Source organism: Botryllus schlosseri, chromosome 1 (genome assembly GCF_051294905.1).
Source record: "Botryllus schlosseri isolate E-star chromosome 1, Bs_hap1, whole genome shotgun sequence".
NCBI classification, from domain to species: Eukaryota; Metazoa; Chordata; class Ascidiacea; order Stolidobranchia; family Styelidae; genus Botryllus; species Botryllus schlosseri.
This window is the reverse complement of record NC_137236.1, coordinates 37,401,534-37,413,880: the sequence shown is the minus strand read 5'-3', so window position 1 is coordinate 37,413,880 and position 12,347 is coordinate 37,401,534. Positions and strand designations below refer to the sequence as shown.

The window sequence follows — 12,347 nt, the reverse complement described above, 5'->3', positions numbered from 1 at the left end:
ATATTGACCGATTCAGTCATGAGTTATAGAAAGCAAGCAAAGCTGACTCCTTAAACGGACACCCAATGTATATGCAGCGTCATCTTGACCGATTCAGTCACGACTTATGCAAATTTCTCGTGCCTCGCGCGATTAGGCAAGGAAAACAGATTCGCTAAACGGACACTGAATGAAGAAACAAGGTATAGTCAATGTACATTGTACAGTATATAAACAGCGTATAGTCAGAGGGGGGTCTGGGGGTCCAATCCCCCCAGAAGTACGTTTACCACCCTATGGGGGGCCCAAGACCAACGTTTGGGGGGGCTGACAAAGTGCTGTTACGGCCCTGCCTAAGTGTTGGAGGTTTACCTAGGCTCCTCCTCGCCACTCCATCTGCGTCAGCGGTGTCTTACAAAAGCCTAGAGGTGGGCAGTGCTATAAGTCGGCAGTTACGGAAAATAAGAAGGCCTGGTGTAAATGACCATAGTAGTCGGCAATCACCATGAATACCCCAAAACAAACAAACAACAAACATGGGCTGCAAGAGTTGTCAGTAACCTCAGATCGTATGCCGCTATACACAGTTTATTGTCGCTAATTTGCATCACTAATAACAAAATATTAAATTGCAAATGTATGGCGAAATATTAGACATAAAATCGGCATTTTAAAGCAAAGGGGGTTCGATTTCAACGTGGAAGCTGTTTCGACCCTGGCTGGCTATGTCACTTCATTTATGTGCATTGCGGTATTTAGTAACGTCGGGTAGGAAGTAACGATTCAAGAAGTCTGAGCTATCACGGCGGTTTCCTCAAAAATCACTAAAAGACAAATGACTAGCTGAACACATGTTTGTTAACTGCATACTTTCCAACACCGAACGGAACCATTGGTCTATTGCCGACGGCTAAATGAATTGGAGAAATATTTGCCTATGACATCACAATCAAGCCGTGTACAGTATAACACTTGAGATAACATCGTACTATATTGCTCATTAACCTGTGCGTCAAACGGTACTGACCCATAAACCTGCCTTTGTGATAGCTAGCCATTGGCTCATTGTAATTCGGATCTGGTACACCCCTGTACTCCCCATCCCAGTGGTACACCCTTTGCAAATTCTGGTACACCCTAGGGTGTACGACAACCCCGGTTGAAGAGCACTGGGTTAGACTCTACAAACTCTTTCGATACCTCAAGAACTTTATTGTCTGAATGGTTGTTCAAGTTCATGTATCTTAATAATCAAATAGTTCAACACAGAACTAGTACTAACAGAAACATCAGAGTTGTTTACACGAAAGTTTGTATGTGTGCAGTATGTGAATACCATGTGTAAGTCCAGCACAATTGCGGTATCCATCTGCGTTTAGTTAACACAAATTTATTACAACGGAGCCACGTAAGCTTTCGTGAAAGAAAAGCATACTCACCTCCACAGGGTTCTATCAATGCCATAGCAATAAACCCGCTACTCCAACAACATAGTACATATGTTTTCTAGTAACGACTCTCAAATCTTACGCCCAGATCAATCTACTTTGCTAACGAAAAGTGCTGAGTCATCACAAGATTGTCCTCACAACAAAACATCCGGTAGATGGAGCTGTACTAAAATGTTCCGAACCCTTTGCAGACCAGTGACAAATTTTTCAATGGTTATTTTCAGTGAATCGAATTGTTGTTCAGCGTCAAGTCTCTATGTTGAAGCGCACATTAAAACAACACAGTCACAATCCAATTAAAACCACGAATCTATTTTCATTTCCTAACAAACTGTCACATACAGAAAAATAAATTTTATTTCCCCAAAACATACTTGTAACCAATCGCTTTCATCAAACACACAACACAATAAAAGTATTTACTTTCTACAACAAATACATTCCGATGTAGTCAAGAAATATTTGTATTAATCAAATTCATCAACTTCTGTTTACGATGTTAGTGTGTGCCTGTCATACCTGTGGGTCTCGTATTAAAATGGACACGACACGACTGAATGCAAGGAGATAGAAATCGCATCGATTTACATGTGGTTACGGTTTTAAAACGAATCATCTCTTTTGCATTGATCGGGACCGAACAAGTTGGTTACATGTATTCGTTGTAATGATTTCGCTAGTCATATGCGAATGATAGGGTTACTGTCACGACAAATCAAATCTACATACAACATTTTCAGACAATCATAATAGCAATTTCATTCTCTCCCTTCGTAATTGTATACTCACGACAAGTAGATTGTACAACTCGACAACTACGTTTAACAAGATCAATGACACTGAACTCACGACGTTTACCTATGTAAAATTACCACTTTCACATGGAGGTCCACCGTTACCTGAGTAAAAATATCATTGTCCTTTGGAGATCTTTGGTTTACTCAGAGTTACAATACATTTTCACTTGGAAATTTATTTTTCCCCGAGCAACAAACCATTTTCACCTCGAAATCCACCGTTTCCCAAAGTAATGATACATTTTCACTTGGGGGTCTAGCGTTTCCTAGAGTAACAAACCCTTTTCACTTGGAAATAGATTTTTTCTCGGAGTAACAACTCATTTTCACTTTGGGTTCTATCCTTTCCTGGAGTAACAAACCCTTTTCGTTTGTAAATCTATTTTTTCCTACAGCAACAAACCATTTTCACTTGGAAAAATACTTTTACCTAGAGTAACTAATCATTTTCCTTTGGAAATATATTTTTTCCCTGAGTAACAATGTCGTTTTCACTTGGAAAACTATCATTTACCTGAGTACCAATACCGTTTTCACTTGGAAATCTATCTTTTCCCGGGGTAACAATACCATTTTCGTTTTTGAAAACTGACAAGCACACTCGACAATTTGATTTTTTTTGTATTTTTTTACAACGGACAGTGACAAAATATGCACCAACAACGACTCCGATACATTTGTGTAATCGCATATTCACTTGTGCTGGCGCATCCCATCAAAATCCTCAGTTACTCACATGCAATGTGCTCTTGTATATCGAAATGCATGTTTGGGAAATTGGACAATAGGTTTCGATAGGTCTGTGATGTCCGGGTTCGTGCTTTGGATTGTCCAGAGTCAAAATGTCTGAATAAAACACCTCCTCGACGATGGTTGGTACGTGGATAACGGTGTTCGGAAAACGGTTGGATTTATGTCACCCATCGCGGTAACAATTCCGTGTCGAGTTTCCTCCCACATGTTTACTATATTGTGTCTTTATTGGTCAATGTATGTCTCGACATTCAGTTTGAAATCGGAAACCCTGATAAAGTACGTAACCGGATCCGGATATCAAGTCTGAATCGATAAACCAATGAACAATATTCAAGTAAACATGTTACACCCTGTGTTTCCACGAAAAAATACCATCCACACATACGTCGCGCTTGTTCGCCCACACAAGTATACGCGTAAATGGAGGTGTGTGACATTGCATGCAATGTGTTGGTATACAAACAACGGGGAGTAAGCCTTCGATCCACAGACATTATCATAGCCGGTAATTTTGATGCAGATCGAAGGTCATCAAGCACACCCGATAACAATGTCATACCAATAAGATTTCCAAGTGAAAACGGTATTGGTACTCAGGTAAATGATAGTTTTCCAAGTGAAAACGACATTGTTACTCAGGGAAAAAATATATTTCCAAAGGAAAATGATTAGTTACTCTAGGTAAAAGTATTTTTCCAAGTGAAAATGGTTTGTTGCTGTAGGAAAAAATAGATTTACAAACGAAAAGGGTTTGTTACTCCAGGAAAGGATAGAACCCAAAGTGAAAATGAGTTGTTACTCCGAGAAAAAATCTATTTCCAAGTGAAAAGGGTTTGTTACTCTAGGAAACGCTAGACCCCCAAGTGAAAATGTATCATTACTTTGGGAAACGGCGGATCTCGAGGTGAAAATGGTTTGTTGCTCGGGGGAAAATAAATTTCCAAGTGAAAATGTATTCTAACTCTGGGTAAACCAATGATCTCCAGAGGACAATGATATTTTTACTCAGGTAACGGTGGACCTCCATGTGAAAGTGGTAATTTTACATAGGTAAACGTCGTGAGTTCAGTGTCATTGGTCTTAAACGTAGTTGTCGAGTTGTACAATCTACTTGTCGTCAGTATACAATTACGAAGGGAGAGAACGAAATTGCTATTATGATTGTCAGAAAATTGTTGTATGTAGATTTGATTTGTCGTGACAGTAACCCTATCATTCGCATATGACAAGCGAAATCATTACCACGAATACATGTAACCAACTTGTTCGGTCCCGATCAATGCAAAAGAGATGATTCGTTTTAAAACCGTAACCCCATATAAATCGATGCGATTTCTATCTCCTTGCATTCAGTCGTGTCGTGTCCATTTTAATACGAGACCCACAGGTATGACATGCACACACTAACACCGTAAGCAGAAGTTGATGAACTTGATTAATACAAATATTTCTTGACTACATCGGAATGTATATGTTGTAGAAAGTAAATATTTTTATGGTGTTGTGTGTTTAATGAAAGCGATTGGTTACAAGTATGTTTTGGAGAAATAGAATTTATTTTTCTGTATGTGACAGTTTGTTAGGAAATGAAAATAGATTCGTGGTTTTAATTGGATTGTGACTGTGTTGTTTTAATGTGCGCTTCAACATAGAGACTTGACGCTGAACAACAATTCGATTCACTAAAAATAACCATTGAAAAATTTGTCACTGGCCTGCAAAGGGTTCGGAACATTTCAATGCAGATCCATCTACAGGTTGTTTTGTTGTAAGGACAATCTTGTGATGACTCAGCACTTTTCCTTAGCAAAGTAGATTGATCTGGGCGTAAGATTTGAGAGTCGTTACTAGAAAACATATGTACTATGTTGTTGGAGTGGCGGGTTTATTGCTATGGCATTGATAGAACCCTCTGGAGGTGAGTATGCTTTTCTTTCACGAAAGTTTACGTGGCTCCGTTGTAATAAATTTGTGTTAACTAAACTCGGATGGATACCGCAATTGTGCTGGACTTACACATGGTATTCGCATACTGCACACATACAAACTTTTGTGTAAACAACTCTGATGTTTCTGTTAGTACTAGTTCTGTGTTAAACTATTTGATTATTAAGATACATGAACTTGAACAACCATTCAGACAATAAAGTTCTTGAGGTATCAAAACAGTTTGTAGAGTCTAACCAACCATTCTTTAGTTTCGTGATGTGAGATTATCGAGTAAAGTTGATTACTTTGTGCGATGTTAATATCCTTCGTATTTTGGTAAGAGTTGTGGGGGTATCATACAAAGTAACTAGTTGACACAAACAAAATATTGAATGAAGACTCGTCTGTTGTTTTCATAAGTGAAGAGAGTGAAAATTGTTGTTGTTGTTATTTGTTACACTAAATCGAAACAGTTTGAAAGCGTCACCAATCATTGCGTATGTTCGTAGCATGGGAATATCGAATATTTTCGTGTTCCATGAATATCTTTCTTATGCACTTAGTATGAAATGAGATGCGTGGAATAATAATTAGTGTCTTACAAAAGTAAAACTTGTGTTTGATTGCATACTTTTTTATCATTGTTTGTTGTGGTTTTGAAAGATGGGTGAGTTTAAATTTAAATAGATTAAGCGGAACAACTCAAGTAATTAAATTTTACTCGTTTGAAAATCGACTCGTTTGAAAATACCGATCAATGGAGTAACAGTATCAATATGAGTGGTATATTATTTTTCGCGATATGCACCAATATTCTAAGCATAACTTGTCAAAAATTTATCATGTCATAGAAAAGTCGGTTGTTACGAACTCGAAACAAATGTACTTCGATTATTACGATGATGGAAATTACGATCAACGTAGTATTTAGAAGTGGTATGTTCAGCAATCACTAAATGACAAAAGTCTCAAACTGTGCATCCTACTCGGTTAGGTAAACGATACTGTTACAAATCGGATGTAAGCTTGATTTACAGATGACAGCCTGATGATGGAAAGGTCAACCACTCCAGTGTGTTTATTGCAAAGTATTTGACACAAACAAAATATTGAATGAAGACCCACACCTCGGTTTCATTACCAAGCGAGTGAAAATTGTCTTATGCTTGGTGGATATGATTTGCATTTAGAAAAATGATATAGACCGATTAAGCGACGCTGTTTCATATCCGTCGAGTGAGTAAAATTTCTTTGGGGTTCGGTTTAGTGAGTTGCTAGGAATTCAATCACATACAAGTAACGTCTTTTAGTGACAGAGTATTGTGATGGCATTTACTTTAACGAATGACAACGGAAAAATTTCCGATTTCTGTGTCGGTGTGTTACACAAATAATTCTGGTACACCTAACTATAAGACACATTTGGCAAACATCGTGCAAATGGTTTCGTTGTGATGGTAACGACTTTCAGCGGCTTGGTTTCATGTCGGGAATCAATATTTGAGGGTTCGAAAAACAATTTCAATCAATACTACAAATGAACAACAATGCAAAACACGTTTAGGGAATTACAGTGTGGCAAGTACTTCCTTGATGTTACGAGTGTTGTGCACTAGACATTTCTAGTTGAATTGAATTCATTTAGCAAACATATTCCAATTTACTTTTGTAATGATCAAAGTCTTAGAGTGCAACCTCGCGATATTTTACATTTAGCACGTTCTATAAAAAGTGCGAACGGAGTTGAGTATTAATCGTGTACTTGGGATAGTGCTTTGATATCAAGGGTATATTTTCACACTGTGCAATGTTTCGATTCTCTGTTGCGAATGCCGACAGTAACGACATTGATGTTAAATCCTTACTCTTGGTCATTGTAAGCGAATCCTAAACATCGCAACAGTCGGCATGGAAATCTAACGCATGCATACTTTTAGATAGGTGACACTAACAAGTTTATTACATCCGTGAAATACTTGAAACAGCGATTCGTGATTGTGTTAGGTAGATTCATCTTCTATATCTGTGGACGCAAAGATTTCTTAACTTTGGTTACAGCTCATTCGTAACGAATTGTTGCGTGCAATCTAATAAAGCACAAGTCGAAGACGAATGATTTGATTCTAATGAACTAAAAAGTCGTTTTGTTTTGGTGTTGGGTTTAATACAATTTGTATGACTATAACGAATCCGATTCCAAAAGTGCAATGTTACATTTAACAAAAAGTTTGATGACTTGCATTCTGATATTGATAGATGTGTAGAGTAATATGACTAGTTTATAAAACCTCGATAATGTGTTTTGTCATGTCTGTGCTCAACAAATATGTGATCAAGTCTTACCATTCGATATTAACTTTCGCAGTCAGTGTAAGCGAAAATTTGTTGAAGTAACAATACCGACGAATTCAATAATATTCTCCGTCGATGCATTCGAATAATCCGTCAGCTGCAAGCGGATTTAAAACTTGATGCCGTTTTGTGGTTAACTCAAGTCAGTGGCCGCGTTTGCGTTGATTTCGGGAATGATCATGACGTGTTGGCTGGGTACATTAGTTAATGTGGTTGTAAGTATGACCGTAAAGAGTTGCTGACATTCCAATATCTTTTACGCTGTCATATATGGATTCAATTGTGATAATTTAATTCTCAGTTATTGTTCAGACATTCAAATCTCGTATACTCAAAATATAATAGGTTTATGTCAAGTCGCATATGCACCGAATAGTAAATACTCTGTCTTACAGAATAGTATAACGACCTTTACAGTTGGATAAAAATTATCGGTCATATGAATACAACCAGATGAATTAATTCAAGTTTGCGAGTTGTAGTGATATAATCAAGTAAGTGAAAACTAGATTTGTAACATCGGTTAATGTTGTGAATAATTCTTTTGAGTATGGTAAGATGTTAAAATGTCCTTAGGCAAACGGAAAGCCAGATCGCGAATAGAGTTGTAATGTTTCATTACTTGTTTCAAATCAATGTGCGTATAATTTCGAAATGTGACTGGGTGAAAGTTGGTAGTTATGTTTGTCAATCTATTTCAATTCAGTCTATGTCAAAGTCGAGATATTTCATTTTGGATTATCTGAATTTACCTTTAGTACATCCCGCGAATGGATGGACACCGCACTATAACTAGATCGCTATGACTGATGCATTATCCTGTCAGCGATGTAGGGTTTACAATTATTTCACACCTTTTTGAATAAGCGCCAACTTCGCAAAGGATTAGGGTTGGATCAGAAATAAGTGAGAATTTGTCGGTATTCGAATCACCGTCTGCGACGGTTCGGTTATTCGTTACTTATTAAATCTTATCGGCGAAATCCAGTTCCGCGACATACTGATTACCAAAATAGTACCTCGTGAGTGATTGGAATGTATGTAACAGCAAGTCGCGAGCGATGGTTATGTCGTAGGTATTATCTTGTGAGCGATCGCGGGATTCGTAACCTATTTCACACCTTTTTGAAGTGTTAGTTTGAGAGCGTGGGTATTGTTGATATTCGAATCACCGTCTACGCCGGCTCTGTGGCAAACTAATTACTAAAACATTACCATGCGACTGATTCCTAGATTTAGCAAACTATTTCGCACCTTTTTCGCTGAAAGTACGACATGCCGCCCGCAGTCTATACCCGAAAGTACGAATCACCGCCGCGGCCATAAGAATAACGATATATTGAAGTCGCACTCACCGTAAACGTTGGGATTACCTCAAATTGGCATATATAATACTTTTGAATATATATACTAAGTAATGTCGTCACTGTTTACTACACTTGATATTTAACACCACTTCACCAGAGATACCTATACCTATAACGTTAGTACACTATCACACAAGAACCCGTGGGCACATCATCGCCGCAGCCTATACCTGAAAGGGTGCCATCACCAGAGATACCATAAGAAACAATGGCACATCACCAGAGATCCCGTAAGAATACATGACAGTCACATCACCGACGCAGCCTATACCTGAAAGTACGACTCACCAACACGAGTTTTCACGGCACATCACCGACGCAGCCTATACCTGAAAGGGTACCATCACCAAGGTTCTTATAAGAACACATGGCACCTCACCAGCGGAAGGGGGGGTTTAAAGGGTGCCATCACCAACACGAGTTTCGCGGCACCTCACCAGCGGGCCCATAAGCCACAATAGCCGCTTGCGAGCGATCTACTATACTACTAACACCTCCTTGACTTTGGTAACTGGTTGGTACGTGGATAACGGTGTTCGGAAAACGGCTGAATTTATGTTCCGCATCGCGCTAACAATTCCTGGTTACTTGTCAGTTTTCTCACGAATGTTTACTATATTGTGTCTTTATTGGTCAATAAGTTTCGCTCCAATCAGCTGAAACCGGATGACCATGAAAAAGTGTGTGATCGGATCCCGATATTCACTCATGACCCAACGACCAATATTTAAGTAAACATGTTACACCCCGTGTTTTGTTTCCACGAAGAAAATACCAATGCACCATCCACACATACGTCACGATTGTTTGCCCACACAAGTATTCGCGTGAATAGGGGTGTATGACATTGCATGCAATGTGTCGGAATACAAACATCGGGGAATAAGCCTTCGAACCACAGACATTATCATGGCGGGTAATTTTGATGTTGATCGAATGTCATCAAGCAAATTCACATCCGATTACAATATCATACCAATGAAATACATTGCAGGGTCCAATGACTACACCAGATCCTTTATCAGGCTTGGTTATATGAATTGACTTATTGGATTTCAGGGATCTGATGCTCCTGTAGCAATCGGACGTCATTGTAAAATCACTTCTGTCGTTTGAAGTTCCACAAAAACCGTGCGCTAAGCTACTTAGTTTGGCTTTAGGCGCGACAATTCTCTCACTGTGTTCCTTTGCTCTGCATTCATCATCAAATTTCTGGTGATGATGTGACAATTGTCAATGTAACACCTCAAATTCAGCAAAAACTTCCTCACGCTTGATTTCTGTCGGTGGCACAGAAAAATGAAGACCAAGAGTGTCACATTCAGTGTCACTCAGCTCATAGTCCGATAACTTGGTAATAACCTTACTACCAGCGACTGCCCTGGTACCATATCGTGTCTTGAGAAGCAAGCTGATGTTACGCTCATTCTGCTGTACCTTCTCATCCTCTTTACGTGCATCAATTTTGTCCATATAACGTCAAACCGTATCAGGTCAAAATAAGATAAAAACTGCACTGCCCGCTGCTTAAGGTGAGTTAGTTCTATGGTGGTAACTAGGGATGGTGAGAACCTCTGAAAGGTTCAGGTTCGTGTGAACGCGAACCTTTTTGAAAGGTTCTGTGTGAACGCGAACGTGGACCTCATGACGTCACGTCATATTGATAATTCCAATCCTTACATTTCAGTGAAGTAGCGTATATTAATATACACGATACCTGAAGACGACTCGGGCCACATAATGCCACAATGCTGAAGTACATATTGACGTTTTAAACGTCGTCAAATGTATTTACTGAGGCAATCAAATGATATAATAATCCAATGAATCAATATATTCCGTCGCTTTGCCAACAATTTCATCGAGGACTTGCAAGGGAATATAAGTTTACGCCTTAACGGGTCCAGGCCAGACCGGACAATGTTTTCGGCATCTGAGTTTTGCCACTTTGATATTGAGCAGAGTGTAAACGGGTTTCTATACTTGCTACCGATGTTACCCCATTAACAAGTTATACATCAGTTTCCAACAACCCAATCGCACGGATTTGGTTTTTATGGTACAATAAACATATGAAATCAAGATTGTCCCCGTGCGCCTGCTTGATATTTTACATCATACAACGAGAGCGATATCAATTTCATCGATTGGCTGAGTAAGCATAATTCGCTGAATACCTTGATGCTGTGTGATTGCGGGTCAAGATCACGGCAGAGAGTCACTAAATATTCGAGCAAACTTTTGTATCAAAGCAAATAATATTTTTGAGATTGTCAAGGCACATGCTGGTAGTGTTGATTCTTTTTTTATGCTGGCAGCGCCATGCATATAGTGGCCCACAGTTGAAATGCAATAAATGTCAACCTAAGATGTTATAATGAAGTGAAAATTGTAATATATGAAAAAGGTTCATAGTGAAGAACCTACCAAGGTTCGTTTGTGAACGTGAAACCCTAAATTTGCGAGGTTCACACACAGAACGCCAACGTGAACCTCACGTTCACACCATCCCTAGAGGTAACTACATTCGTGACTCGTTCACATTTGCTGATACCATTCGTAATGTTGATCTCGATGTGTCCGAAATCTCTATGTGCTCGTTTGATATATCTAGTTTATTCACGAACGTGCCAGTTGAAGATAATATAGAGATTTGTGCCAATGAATTCTATGGTGGTGTCCTTCCATCTCCTCCATTTTCAAGGTCTTCTTCCGTTAAATTAATGCGCTTGCTCACTTTTGATGTCGAATTTAGTTTCAATAACACCATATATAAACAGATTGGTGGTGTTGCAATGGGATCTCCTCTTGGTCCCATTCTGGCTAACATTTTTGTGGGGTATTACGAGAAACGGTTATTCGAAGATATTGATGGACCATTAATGTATCAAAGATATGTTGATGACACCTTCGCAATATTTGAGAATGAATCCCAGTGTGATTTGTTTCTGAGCTAATTGAATGGTCTTCACCCGTCACTGAAATTCACCATGGAAAAAGAGTTAAATAATTTATTAGCATTCCTTGATGTTGTTGTCGACAAGACGGGTGCTAATTTTGTTACATCAGTTTATCGTAAGCCTACATTCAATGGGCAATACATTTCGCGGAATTCTTATGGTCCAGTAAAACGTAAAGTAAATTTGATAAGAACTCTGGTGCACAAGGCTCTGATGATTCATAGTAAAGTCAATCTTGATTCCGAATTGGATAACATTCGGTCAATGTTTCAGTCAAATGGTTATCCTGATCATATCATTAAAATGACCATGGATCGTAAACTTAAAGATTTTAAAAAAGTTAAACCATTCGGACCTAGAAAATGTCCTGTTTATTTGCATCTTCCTTGGATTGGGAAAGTGTCCAACAGGTTTGAAAAACAAATTAAATCGTCAGTGAGGCATTGTTTTTCACAAGTAGAACCGCAGATAATCTTCATGACGAAATCTCTGATGCCTGCAACGCAAAAGGATGTGCTACCTGCGACCAATCAAAGCAACATAATATATGAATACACGTGCCGATGTGATAGTCGGTATGTAGGTCGCCCGTCTCAGAGCAAATTAGAATAACTAATGTTTCTCCAACTCCATCATCGCAGTCTGGTGACACACGGCGTGATTATGATCAAGTTACTGCTTGTAATTCGGTTATTGGACAGCATCTCTTATCCCATCCAGAATCTGCTGATCATTACAATGACAGTCAATTTTCTA

At 38.8% G+C, this 12,347-nt stretch overlaps 1 protein-coding gene across 3 annotated transcripts in view; it reads right to left on the bottom strand.

The window, feature by feature from the left end:
• LOC145436202 (uncharacterized) overlaps positions 1–12,347 on the bottom strand; it is a 236,855-nt gene that overhangs the window by 88,001 nt on the left and 136,507 nt on the right. Inside the window, exon 1 of one of the 3 annotated variants that reach the window (XM_080313568.1) lies at positions 4,419–4,428. The exons of the other annotated variants lie outside the window; for them this stretch is intronic. The gene's annotated coding sequence lies outside the window, so the exon portion shown is untranslated. Of the gene's footprint in view, positions 1–4,418; positions 4,429–12,347 lie in introns of those variants that run through there. 3 annotated transcript variants of the gene reach the window in all.